We start from the raw sequence: 13,535 nt of genomic DNA, 5'->3' as shown, positions 1-13,535 counted from the left end.
GGGGGGCTGCGAGGGAAGCGTGGCGTAGTAAATGAAAAGTAATTAAAGTGAGCCTGTTTGCCAGTGTGAGGCTGGCAAGCTGTAACTCGCGCCAAGGAGCAGCCGGCTTCTTCAAGTTGTGTCATGTGTTGACATATTTCGGAGATGTCTGCTTTCCCTTTGGTAGTCGGAGTTGTGGGAGCGGATCCATAAACAGGAAGGAGGGTGGTGGAAGAGGGTTGGGGCCTTGGGATCCATGCAGTTCTGACTTGGTTTCCGACCATCCGGTTCCGCTCTCTGCGGGACGGTTTGTACCCGGGCTAGTGCCTAGCGTTTCCCGGGGCAGTGGGTGCCCCGTTTTTGAGCCATTTGCCTACATCCGACGACTGTCATTGCGTCTTGCGAAGTGCATCAGGTCTCTAGGGTTCTGGATTACTCGACTCTTCTATCAGGGTCTTTCAGCTTCCTCTTATAAAGGAAGGCGAGGGGGCGGGGCTGGGGAGCCCGCTGTGGCTTTAGGAGGCTAGGTTTCTCATTAATTCCATAAACATTTATCAGGAGGCCTACTGAAGATTTATATGGAATTCTGAATTCATTGGAAGCCAGAAGCACTCCTCTGGGGTCATTAAACGGTGATATCTGGACTTAAGGGTTGTCAGGAATGGGCAAGCAGAGGGGAAATTCCAGAACTTAGTTCCCAACAGCTGGAGAGGCTCTTGATAGGACCTCATGGTTACAGCTTCTCAAGTAGAAGTTATTCTAAGAGTCTCCAGAATTATTAACCTTAAAAAAAAAAAAAGCACCCTACATTCTCCTTCTCTTCTGCCATAGTTAGAATGGTTGTGTACTGTAGAAAATAGAGCTAGCATGGCCAATATCAACACGTTTGTTCAACTCAGTAGCAGCCTTAGAGTTGTTCCAACATTTCAGTATAGCTGCTGGTTACTCCCAAAGTTGTGTGAAGTTGCCATGTACGCGGTGCTGGTGTTTCTTTGAGAATACCAGTGCAAAAGTAGTGGTGTGTGTGTGTGTGTGTGTGTGTGTGTGTGTGTGTGTGTGTTGTGTGTTGTGTGTTGTGTGTTGTGTGTGTGTATGAGTGGGGGTGGGTGCGGGTGTGTGTGCATCTTTCAGTTATAGTCTTTATGGGTGACTGGTGCTTATAAAGGGCCCTTTCTGTTTTCCCTAGTTTTGTACAGCCGTGGATTTTGCATATGCTTAATTAGGAGCTTCACATATATTTAATGCTCCTAGGAGTTCTAGCTAGTTAAAATTGAGAGGCTTCATGTTAATTTCCCAACCTAAAACAATACTATTTTTTGGGGGGGCAGAAGAGGCAAAAGGGTGGCAGCTAAGTTTGTAGGCACTTAAGGCAATATAATGAAGAGGGAAAAAGGTAGCTAGAGTTAGTTTTATGTAAAATTTTAATACTCACAATTCTTCGACTCAGGTCAAAAGCTGAGTGTAGACACACACACTTTCCTCTCCGTTCACCAGAAACACTTAGGCTGGACATGGGGGCTGTACCTATAATTCCAGGAGGTGAAGGTCAGTCTGGACTTAACAGTGAGTTCCAGGCCAGCCTGGGTTACAGGGCGAAGCCCTTGACACATTCCTCATGTCTTCACGCCTCCACAACCCCAAAGAATATTGTTAATTGGTCATTATTCTTGTGAGAGCAACAAAGCAAAATAAAGACCTTCCGTGGGTGGTGTTGACATTTCCTACACATAAGTTCAGCGAGTTCATGAACATTTGGTAATAATAAATTCCATGCAGCTAGTGGTTTCTCCTGGACTCAAGCAGAATATCCAAGGTTGGTAATGTGAAGATCTCCAAAACCTTTTCATAAAATTTTCTTGGTAGTGGGAAGTAAAGAAAGCCCCTCTCTCTGTTAAGTTAATGTATCACAGGCCATTTGGTTTGTGTCTTGTGAAGTGTAGCTTTTCCAGCAGCCGGCTCTGCGGACCGGGCTGCAAGCTTGGGCAATGAACTGAATGGAGATGTAAACTCAGATGTAAACTAGGGCCCTTGAGCTGCTCAGTGGAAGCTTAGGCCCCTGTCACCCAAGTGGGTGCACTGCACTAATACAAAATGCAAAATCAAACAGAAACCCTCACTTTGAGGCTGTTCGTTTACTTGAATTTCAATCAAAATAAGATTTGTTGTGCAGTGGCAGGAAGTCTTTCAGTAGTCTTACTGAGAAGGGAGATGGGGACAGTGTCACAGGTGGTACTGTCCTGGCCCCTGAGCACATGGAGCCTCATTTCCAGGTGGAGCGACCCACCTGGAGAGAAACCAAGTCACATGCTCAGAATCCTACCCCTTCAGAGACATGGACTAGAGCTTTGAATCTAGATGGCTCCTCCCTAGTGTTTGTGTTCTGACCCTCTCCTGTTGGGCAGAGGGCCACAGTGGATAGGGATAGAATTTTCTGGGCTTCCTGGAGGTTCATTCCATAGACATTCATCCTTTCACTCATTCCTGTGAAGTTTCCATTCTGGTTTGAGGAAGGGTTTGGGAGAGAAATAAAACAAAACAAAAAATGGTTTATCTTGCAAGATGAGTAAGAGGGGGTTTTGGATGCATGTAATATCTTTGTTTTCTAAATGCACAGGCTGATTCACATTGACTTGAGGTTGCTCATAACAAGAGCACACAATGACCAGTCACAAGTATAAACGGAAGCACAAAATTGGACCCGAGAACAAATACACAAAGGCATGTCAGTGAAGCACCCCATTCCCTCTAGAGTTGATTTATCACATACATCAGTTCAGATAGAGAAGTTCAAAAGTTTATATTTATGACTGACATAAAGTGGATTGAAAAGAAAAGAAATCTGAGAGTGGCTGGCGGCACAAGGCTTGAGAAAGTGAAAAGAAAACCCTTACACAGGACTTAGGAAACACTCTTTGAAAACTGGTATTGTTTAGCCAGGTCTGGTGGCACGTGCCTGTAATCCCAGCGCTTGAGGGGTGGAGGAAGATTCGGAGTTTGGGGTCACCAATTGATACATAGTGAGTTTGAGCTACATGAGACCATCATACCTTAAGAAAAAAAAGGTTGGTATTGTAACTGTGGCAGAGTCTGTTACTATCAGTGTCTTACCAAGACTAAATGGGAAATGGAGAGCTTGTCTATCTAGCCACACCGTTTGAAAAGACTCACTAAGGCTGGGCCTGATGGAACTGGCTTGTGATCCCAGCTACTCAGAGATATGCCAGGTGGTTCACAGTTTCAAGGCCTGTCTGGACTGCAAGGTGATTTAAGGCCAGCCCCTGGGAACCTGGTAAGTTCTTGTCTCAAAACTGAAAGTAAAAAGGGCTTGGGCTATCCCTAGGTGGAAGAGTACTGCAAGCATGTGTGAGCCACTAGGTTGAGTGAATGGTTCAGGACCTGGAACATTCTAGGCCAGTGCTCTAGCATTTGCTGCCCTCAACCCTGCACCCCCTGAATGTGTAATTTTGTGTTTGAGTGGGGAGTGGAGCCGTGAAGTGTAAGGTTTGAAAAGTGAGGAGTTGAAGGAAGTCACCAGAGTCCCACAGGCCAAGTGAGTGTCCAGACAGCACCAGGCACTGTATGTGTCCTTCAGAGCTTAGGATGCCCATCAGGGTTTGCAGGGTGGATGTGGGTGGGGGTGCCTGTGAGCATCCTATGGTTGGAAAGATGCCTAGGATGGGGAGGGAGAACCTGTCATTAAAAGAAGAGACAGTATTTAGGCCTGTCCCCTGGTTATATGCTCTCACCCTACTCCTACCTTACAATGGGAGGCAGCCCATAGAGCCTTTATGCTCTGTTGTTTCTGGACTCTGGGAAACTGCTGAGGCCTGGGGTTTGTTGACCGGTGGGAGAGTCATTCTCCCCTGCCTGACCCTATCTCTCTTCAGCGTCTGAAGAGTCAAGACCTAGTGGAAGGCCTATCTGCTACAGGCTGACTTGTCTACCCCACTCCCACCCTGCAGCCACAGAGTCATTGGAATCCATACAGAGCTTGATAATGAAATCTGTTTTTGATAACATGCTCTGTTCCATAATTTTGGCCATGAAAATTTTTCACTGTTAAATATAGTGAAGCACTTGAAATCACATTTGCTTTTTCTTTCAAGCGTGTGCCACCAGTCTGGCCACCCATGTTTTCTCACAACTTGTGTTCTTAAGGCAGGTGTGGTGGCGTACACTTTTAATCCCTCCACTCAGGAGGCAGAGACAGGTGGATCTCTGTGAGTTCAAGGCCAGCGTGGTCTGCAAAGAGAGTTAGTTCCAAGACAGCCAAGACTGTCACACAGAGAAACCTTGTCTTAAAAACAACAACAACAAAACTTGTGTTTTTTCATGGATATATCTAGTTATAGATTGTTTTTCTTCTATTGAAATGATTTACTGGTTATTGATGACATCTTTTATTTAATCATTTTAAAATTTTTTATTTTTATTAATTTTTAGAGAACTTTTTTTACATATGTATAATGTATTTAGATCGTGTTCACCTCATTACTTTCTCCTTTGCTCTGCCTCTCTGACTGAGCCCCTCCTTGCCAATGAATAACCTTCTAGCTCTTTGGCTTCTTGTGTGTGATTCCCCTGAATTTAGTTAGGGTTGATTGGTTGGCGGTGTAGCAACTGTTAAAGTGTCCATGTTCTGTTAGATATTCCCCTGTGCTCATGGAGTCATCTTAATGTGTTTGTTCATTGTTTGTATACACATCCGTTCAGGAACCACTAGCTATATCCTTTCCCTCCCTGGTCATAGTTTCTGCTGCTGCTGCTGTTGATTAATTCCTTCCTTGTCAAGGCACAGAGGACTTGGGCTCTTAGAGTGTTTAAAGCACTGTGATTCAGTACACATGGGGGATCTGAATCACACCCAGATGTGCTCTTCCCTGTGGTGTGGCCCAAAGGTCTCTACCAACATTCATGTTAGACTGCTTTATTGAAGAGCCGGTAGCATACACATGCTTCCAAAATAATAACATACGAGTGTAGGCCTGGACGCCAGTTCATCATCAAAGAACAGCCCAAAGCTGTTAATCTTGGTCTTTGAACTGAATCTGTTGGAGATTTTGTGAGTCCTCATAAGTTTTCCTGGTTCACGATAGGCCAAAATTTCCCTCACGTTCAGCCATTGAGACCTTTTCATTTCAAGTGTTGACTAAGAATATTTCTGAGTTGCTGAAGCAAGGTAAACCTTTCTATGCTATTGTTTAGTGCTTCTGTGCTATCCCTATTTAAAGGCTTAGGTAGACACCTTTTAGAGTCCATTCATTGCTTGCTGAGGCTTCTTCATCTTTGCTTGATCAAGCAGAAATTTCCCCCCCTTGCAAGTGTGCTTTTCTATCCCCATGTCCTGTTTTCCATGTATGTCGAAAGTCTTTCATATAAAACTCTTGGATGCTGAGCAGTGTTTACTTCCTGTTCCCGTCTCTGTTGTTAGACACCCCTCCCCCACACTTCTGCAGAGATTCTTTGAATTAGATGGCAGAAGTGGTTATGAGTGTTTTAGTCAAGACACAATGCTTGATCTGCCTACACATTGTATGTAGCTCTTTGGAACATTGTATTTTGTTTTAGAGATGTTATTAGCCTTGGGTTAGGTAGTTCACCAGTTCAGGAACCCTTCCTGATCATGTCAGTTGTTAACATTAAGTGATTTGGTGTTAACTGCAGTGGCCAAGTTATAAAGTCATAATATATTATAAAATTTTTTAATAGCTGATTGGTCTCACACATCTGATATTAGGGGTTGAGGTCAGCTTGGGCTCTAACATGAGGCCCTGTCTGAAAAACAACAATAACAAAAACAACAAAAATTTAAGTGTATAAGACTGAAACCTTACTAAATTTTCCTGAGTACTTTATTTAGCAAGATAGCACAGCTCATGGGGAGCTCCTCCCTCCTGTCAGTTGCTATTGTTCCATTGCCTGAAAGCTGTTTATTTGTGTGCGTGCGTGCGTGCGTGCGTGCGTGTGTGTGTGTGTATGTGTGTATGTGTGTATGTGTGTATGTGTGTATGTGTGTATGTGTGTATGTGTGCGCGCATGCGCGCACTCCCACCTGCACCTCCTCATGTCAGGCCTTGGGGATCTGAGCTCAGGTCCTCAGGCTTGCATGACAGGCACATTACTGACAGAGCCATCTATCTCCCCAGCTCCACCATTTCTGTTAGTGCCAGAACTTTGCTATGATAGGTTTTTATTTTTAAAATATAAGCAATGGGAATTGTTCAACAGAATAAAAACAAACAAAAACAGAGTGCAAGAAAGAAAAGGGAAAGAAGAAGTCAGAATTCTAAATTAGACTTGGTTTAGGAAAACTATGTCTGTCAGAGTAGACTGAAGCCTGAGGCACACTTGTGTCGTTCTTCCTCTTCTTTTAAAAGCGTTCAGGGGCCTGCTTCCGCTCACTGTAGGAAGAAATAACCTGTTTGGAAACCGTGAAGCAACTGGAAAGAAAGTGAGATTGTTTACATGAACAGAAAGTTGACAATTTTGAGAATTGGACTGCTTTTGCATATTCCGGGATTGGAAGAGAAGGGAAACGTGTTTTATAGTTTTAAACACAGAATATATGTCTATGTATCATGTATGTGCCTGGTGCCCATGAAGGTCAGAAAAGGGGGTTGGGTCCCTTCGAACTGTAGTTACAGATGGTTGTGAGACACCATGTGGATGCTTGCTGGGAAATGAATTTGAGTCCTCTATAGGAGCAAATGCTCTTGACTACTGGGCCAGGAAGTGTATTTTTGGTAAGAATTTTATGTGTTCACAGTTTGCTTCAGCTGTATTCTCCATACTGGCTAAATAGAGTACAGACCCGAGGGTGGGGTTGAGGCAAAGACGAAAACAAATCATTCCATAACAATGTGGATTTTCATAGCAGAAGCTTTTTCTCTCCTCCCTCCCCCTGTCTTTCCCTCTCCTTACCCCTCTCTCCTTCTCTTCCCTTTTTCCTTTCTTCCTTCCTCCCTTTCATAAGACTCTGGTCTCCTTAAGTAGCTTGGCCAGCCTTGAACTCTCAGTATAGCCTTGAACTTACGTGGTGCAGGCTGGCCTGCAGTTGTGATCCCCCTGCTTCTGCTTCCCAATGTTGGATTTTTTTTTCTTAATTAGAAATCATTGCTTTGCAATCAACATAATTTTGGCCGAGGCAGGTGAGCTTCCTTGACTTGCAGCCAACAGACTGTTTTAGGTCATTTGGGAGTAGGTGATGGATCGTGGGATCTTTCTTGAGGCTGGGCTTTCCCCCAGGTTTCCTTTGCATCCTCTGCTGCTGGGCCCTGGAGAGAGCATGAGGTGACCAGGGCATGGAACTTCCAGTAGCTCTGGAGATTTCTCATCCCTGGTCTCTTTTATAGCCCTCTGGCTTCCCACGTGGCCTCAATTTTGACTGCAGACCACTGGATACCGTATGTTTGCCATGTTGTGTGCTCCATGGATACTCTTCCATATTTTTGGGATGTATGTGGTACAGTCTTGCATATTTTTGGTGCTTATGTGGTGTGGTGTGTGTACAGCTTCAGTATGCCGGACCTGGTGCAGCAGTCTAGTTTGGTTCTGGTTTAACTTATCTCTGTAGGCAACGGAGACAATCCAAGGTTACACCACCAATAAACTGCCTGCCTTGCCTCTTCTAGACTGTGTTCATTTTGCTTTTCCATGTCATCAGTCACATGTTCCCACTCTTCATGACCAGTTCCTATTCCATGCAGTTCCTGGCCTGCCCAAAGCAAGCTCCACCCTTCCCCCCAGCCTCTTAGTAAACACTTAGTAAACATTTCACTAATCATACGTCGCTCCAAGGCGTAGTTGTGTTATTTCCTCATGCATTTTGTATTTCAGTTTTTCTTCTTTGGATACAGTAGTCTTCCCTCATAGTGACTTTGTTTCCATGGTTTTCGTTACCTTTAGTCAGCTCTTATCCAAAAATATTAAACAGAAAATTCCAGAAATAAATCATAAGTTTTATGTTGTGTGCTGTTCTGAGCGGCATGGTGAAATTAAACTTCATTCTACTTCGCCCTCCTCTGCCAAATGTGCCTAGGCTCTGTATGCTACCAACCTATTACTTACTGAGTAGTCCTTTTGGTTATGTGGTCAGCTGAAGCAGTATAGTGGTCTTGTGTTCCAGTTATGCAGCCATGTAACTCACGGTCAGGGAACCTTTATCAATCATCTCACTTTGTCCCGTAGAATGGCCCGTCTTACATCAGCACTAGAAGGGTGAGTACAGTATAGTAGATGTGTGCTCACGAGAGAGAGAGAGAGAGAGAGAGAGAGAGAGAGAGAGAGAGAGAGAGAGAGAGTGTATGTTGGGGTGGAGACAGACATTGCCTGAAGGGATGAGGTTTGGGAAATGGCTCAGATGGTAAAGTACTTATGAGTACTGAACTTTGATTTCTAGATCCTGTGTTAGAAAAGGCTGGATAGGGTGGTGTTCTTAATTCCAGCTCTGGGGAGGCAAAGACAGTTGAATGCTCTCTGGCCAGCCACACTAGCCTACTTGACGAGCTCCAGGCCAGTGAGAAACCGTATCTTGAAAAAGGAATGGAGTGGAATATTACCTGGGCTTGGCCTCTACACTTGCAAGCACTCACATACACACCCCACAGAGAGACCACATTTATCACAATATTTTTATTTTACTATTGCTTATATATATTTGTTTTTAATTATGTGCGTTCATGCGTGCGTGCGTGCGTGCGTGCGTGCGTGTGTGTGTGTGTGTGTGTGTGTGAGTGTGTGTGTATGGGTGTGTGTGTGAGTGCAGGTACCCAGGAAGGCTGGAAGCAGGCATTGTTATAAGAGATTGTAAGCCTGGTGTGGTAGCTGGAAACCAAGCTCTGGTCCTCTGCAAGAGTAACAAGTGCTCTTAACTGCTGAGCCATCCCTCTAGCCCCTATTACTGTTTTTGTTTTTATGTTCTACTTTGCCTATTTTGGAAATGACACTTTAGCATAGACTTGCATTGACATGCATTCTGTACACAAAGTTGAGGACTAGCTGTTTTCAACCACCTATTTTGGACTTGGGCTGTTTCCCTCTCAGGAAAAGGGGAAGTGCCCTGCTTTGCCCAGGTTTAAGTTTCTTCCTCCTGCACTGGCTCATGAGAGTGGCTCTTCAGGGACTTTCCTGATTTTTCTGTGTGTGCCTTACAGGTCTACCCCAGAAGAGTGAGACAGACTACCATGCTCATCTGACTTCTCCTTTCTGCCCTGGGACCCTGTACTTTAATCTGTTATCTTGCATCTACCTTAGGTTGTCCTATACTTGCACATTGGTAGTTGATCTTACATTTTCCCGGTGCTAGCTGTATCTGACAAGTGACTTGTAAGGAATTCTGGAAGAGTTGGGCAAAACTTTTATGTAACCTAATAGCAGATCAAGAAACTGGTAAATAAAATCTGGGTGTGGTGACACATGCCTGTAATTTCGGCACTCAGGGGAGGCTGTGCCAGGAGGCTCATACATTTGAGCCTAGCTTGGGCTATATTGCACGTTTCAGGCCAGCCTAAGCTCCATAATGAGACCTCTTCTCAAACAAGAAATCAAACAGCAAATGCCTATGGAGCTTCGGGGAAAAGGGAGTCCCTTTTCATACATTGTTGGTGAGAATGTAAATTATTGTAGCCACTATGGAAATCATTGTGAGGTTCCTCAAAAAGCAAGAAATAGGGGGATGGAGAGATGAGGCTCAGTGGTTAAGAGCACTTACCACTCTTGCAGAGGACATAGTGGGTTTGGTTCCCAGCAGTCCATGGTGGCTCACAGCTGTCTTGTAATTACAGTTTCAGGGTATCCAATTCCTCTTTTGACCTCCGAAGACTCATGCAGGCACGTGGTGCACATATATACACTCAGGCATATACACTGTATAAAAATAATATTTAAAAACCCTCAAAAAACCATGAACTGGAACTAGAATGGATCTAGCTGTAACCCTCTTGGATTTACACTTTTTAAGGACTTCACATCAGTGTATAGTAGACTCCTGCACACCTGTGTTTATAGCAACACTATTCACGACAGCCAAGTTATGAGTCAGCTTAGATGTCCATCAGTAGATTTTTAAAAAGTGACAGTGGTGTCATACTCACCCACCAAGAAGAACAAGATGCCATTTGCAGGAAAATGGATGGAACTGGAGAGATCATGCTAAGCAAAAGAAATCAGGCTAAAAAAGATGAATATTGCTTGTTTTCCTTTCATATCTGGAATCTAGACTTAAAAAAAATAGCACTTGAAAGTAGAGGGGGCTGTTTGAGAAACGGGAGGGACCCACAGGGAGGGTTGTTAGGGGTTTGAATAAGATCGAAGCACTTGATATTTATACACGATAATGTGACGATACCCATAATTTTATAGAGGGAATATATACTAATAAAAGAAAAGAGCAAATAAAAACTAGTCAGCTTGTGGTGTGTGTGTGTGTGTGTGTGTGTGTGTGTGTGTGTGTATGCCTGCCAGAGGCCCACATTGGATGTCTTCAATCTTACTTTTTTTAAAATTTATTAAAATCTTATTTTTTAATTTAAACATTTCTTTTTTTTTAGATTTTATTTGTAAATTTTAAGTATTTTGTGTCCATGTATGTCTGTGCAACATTTGCATGCCTGGTTAGAAGACGGTGTCAGATTCCCTGGAATTGGAGTTACAAGTCAGCTCCCTTGTGGATACTGGGAATCAAGCTTAGTTCCCCTGTAAAAACAAGTGCTCTTAACTGCCACAAAACTTTATTATAAAGAACTTGCAAATAGAAACATCGCACTTTAGCTTATTTTTTACCCTCACTGAATGTAGAGCTCATGGTTAGGCTGTCGGCAAGCATCAGGGATCTGTCTCCCCCATGCTAGCCATACAGCCACAAACGGTGACATTTACTTTATTTGGGTGCCAGGGACCAGAGCTCAGGTCCTCATGCTTGCATAGTAGGCACTTTACCAACTGAACCATCTCCCCAGCCCTGTTCAACATTTTGGGGTACCTATCATACAAGGAGGGGCAGGTGATTAAAAAAATAGAGATGTAGTTTTATCTACTTCATAGACTCTGGTGAAGATGAAAGAAATAATGCATTTGAAAGTACTTTACATATTTGAGTATTCTCATTTACAAGTGTTAACTTGCCTATAAAGACTTTAAGCTCTTAGCTAGAGGGGCTCTTATCAGGATAGCTCAGCAGTTAAAACTGGTTCTCTTTAGGTTTTAAGACTTGAGTCCAGGTCTTGTTTTTGTCCCCGAAAACCTTAGGTCAGATAAATCCTGACCACTGCTTTCTTTATCTGTGGAATAGTAGAGTTGTGGTAAGGGTGGTGATTATCCAGTACCATGGGGCCAGATACTGCTTTATATGTGGTCTTTGTTTAGTGCTTGCCAGGTGTTTTGCTTTAAGCATGGGCGGGGCTTAGTCACTCTTGGCCATGCCTTTCTGTTGCCTTCAGAAGAGGGAGTATAGAAAGGTAGAAACCATTCTTTCCTATCTCTCTGCCAGTAATGTTGAGGACAGTGAGTCCCAGTGGATTCTCTTATTTGGCCAAGGTCACATAGCAAGAGTGGAGGGTGCCTGAGCCAAGTAAGCCTCTCATTGTCCTGTGTGAAAGAGCTGTTGCCGCAGTCAGGAGGCCACAATGGGATGGAGGGGGGCTTCTTCTGTTCCTCTATAAAGGTCTCAAATCACACTCAGCTAGACCAGCCTTGTGGCAGACCCCCCAATGATCAGAAAATGCTCTGAAACCTTAAATGACATCTGGTCCAAAGCTGAGGAGAATGTCATAAGACCAACAGTAGTTCCGGATTAAGCATGTTAGTTCAGGATTTTACTGCCTGTGGTTTGGGGGACTTGCACAGGCCCCTTGTGAATTGGCTTGCATGCACTTAACAGTCCTGTTGGGCAGCCCTGGCTCACAAACTGTAGGCCACAACTTTCTTTTGTGATTTAGAATTTCTCTTCCAGGTGAAATTCTCTCCCAGTGAAAAGAATGATTTTAGTTCTCTTGCCACCCCAGGAAGGTCCCTTTATTCCTAGCAGATGCAGGCCTTTGGGTTAATGATGAATTCTTTTTTGCTTTGTTTTTTCTTGTGTATATGGGTGCTTATGAGAATGTGTGTGTGCACCTGTTCCTGTGTGTGTGTGTGTGTGTGTGTGTGTGTGTGCGCGCGCGTGCATGCCTGTGTGGAGGACAGGTGTCAACCTTGAGTGTAGTTCCTTAAGAGCTGTTCGTCATCTTGTTTTGAAGGCATAGTCTCCCTGTCCTGGAGCTCACTGATTAAGCTAGACTAGGTAGTCAGCAAGCCCCAAATTTCCTCCTAACTCCACTTTCCCCAACACTGGGACTACAAACTGGCACGTGGCATTTTATGTGGTCCTGAGGATCGAACTTTGGTCCACATGTTTGACTGACAACACTTTATTGACTCATTATGTCTTTTGGGATACACAGCCACGGTTTTGGAGTGAAACCTGGAGTCCTGAGACATGACCATGAACCTGTAAGCCAGGTTCCTGCCTCTGGAAGATGGTTCTTTTCTTCTCAGCATCCCCAGTATACACTAGAGGGTCTCTACCCCACTCCTAGGTTCCCCCATCAGTGGGTCTAAGCTGGGTGTTCCTCCACACTGGAGTGGGCAGCTAAGACTGCTGCAAGTCAGGGTTGCCTTGAGTTGGCTCTGGCACTCAGAGAGGCTGCTGGGCACTCAGGCCGCTGGGCACAAGATGTCCTAGATGTATGTACTTCCCTATTTATTTATTCATTTAATCAGGTCTTAGTAACTGGTACAGAATATCTTCAAGCTCGCTATACTCTCAAGTGCTAGGATTGCAGGGGTGTGCTACCATGCATGCTTCCCAGCTTTTTAATATGTTATCTTACGAATATATTCGAACTGGAGGGAAGTTAGTCAGTGTCTTTAAAGCTGATATTTGCAATTGGTTAAAAAGAAATGCTCTTTTCTGCTTGGGTCCTGTGTAGATTCAGAAGGGACACACTAGAACTCAACAGATTTAGCTTAGGGTGGGTGACCAACAGAAGCCTAGGTCCCAAAGGGACAAGGGCTCAGTTTTCATCCATCAAGACAGTGGTTGGAAAGTGCCAGCCTGTCAATGGCACGGTGCCAGAGAGCTCAAGCTGCTAGAACTTCATCCAGCTCCAAAGGAAATAGCACTTCACTCTCTGTGCCTCAGTTTCTCCAGTGAGAAAGGAGCATGGTGATCGTAGGGTTCCTGTGAAGAGGAAATGATGGTTTGTGTGAGTCGTGTAGATCAACACAAGGCACAAAATCAGGCATTACCAGGCGTCTGTACAGAAGATACCCACTCTACAAGGCACGGAAAGATTAGCTTCCTAGAAATCTTGTGACATGAACAAAGCAATCTCAGTACCCCGAAAGCTGGGTATGTGAGCTGGCAGTGTGTGGGGTGATGTTTCTATTCTCCTGACAGACTTGGAAAGATGGAAGTAGGTAGTATCATTCCACATGCAGGCGAGACAGATGGTGAAGTGTTTTTTCTTGGGTTACGCTGCTAGTCTGCTACATGTGTTTTCTGTGTGTGTGTGTGTGTGTGT

At 44.3% G+C, this 13,535-nt stretch overlaps 1 protein-coding gene across 2 annotated transcripts in view; it reads left to right on the top strand.

Moving 5' to 3' along the window:
* The window catches only part of Lrch1 (leucine rich repeats and calponin homology domain containing 1), a 183,113-nt gene that overhangs the window by 941 nt on the left and 168,637 nt on the right, over positions 1-13,535 (top strand). The gene's annotated exons all lie outside the window — the stretch shown is intronic.

Source organism: Cricetulus griseus (assembly GCF_003668045.3).
Source record: "Cricetulus griseus strain 17A/GY chromosome 1 unlocalized genomic scaffold, alternate assembly CriGri-PICRH-1.0 chr1_1, whole genome shotgun sequence".
Lineage (NCBI taxonomy): Eukaryota > Metazoa > Chordata > Mammalia > Rodentia > Cricetidae > Cricetulus > Cricetulus griseus.
The sequence above is the reverse complement of the archived record's forward strand: the minus strand, read 5'-3'. Positions and strand labels throughout refer to the sequence as shown.